Below are 677 nucleotides of genomic sequence, written 5' to 3' on the forward strand. Positions count from 1 at the left end.
CCAACAACTTCTTCAACCAGCTTCTTCAAGCCCTCAAACGACAAATCACTCCTAGCCCCCCGCATTCGTGAATAACCACCCTTGTAAATGCCATCCACCCACTGGCCACCATGTCTTATCACAAGTCGCACAATTGAAACCCCACTGCAATTTTGAAAACATCAAATTTGTCAATCATTTTACACATTACATGTCATGTTGTTACACGCCATGCTCAAAAATGATACACGCCATGCTCAAAAATATTACACGCCATCTACTTTAAGGATGCATGGCGTGTAACAACTCTGACAGTGTTTGAAATCTATGTTCTAATTTACACAAGTTTCAAAAGTTTATCTGTTGTAGCAATAAACCAATAACATACCTTGATGTCATCTCTGTTACAGGGTCTGTTTATTGACGACAATATGGCCAAATGTCGAGAGATAGACCACAGCATGATGACGATTGTGCTCAACAGAGAGTTGACAGAGCTCATACAGTTCAGAGAGTTGACCGACCTAATGACAATAATGCTTAACAGAGAGTTAACGGAGTTGATATAGTTTAGAGAGCTGAGAGAGAAAGATGAGCGACCTCCAACAGTTGAGCATTTATTTCTATTTTCTCTCTGACGAGAAGGGGATATCGGGAGCTTTTTCCCACGATGCTTTTAAGGGTATTTTGGTCTACTC

This window comes from Theobroma umbraticum, unplaced genomic scaffold (genome assembly GCF_002168275.2).
Source record: "Theobroma umbraticum cultivar Fairchild unplaced genomic scaffold, ASM216827v3 scaffold_12.1, whole genome shotgun sequence".
Lineage (NCBI taxonomy): Eukaryota > Viridiplantae > Streptophyta > Magnoliopsida > Malvales > Malvaceae > Theobroma > Theobroma umbraticum.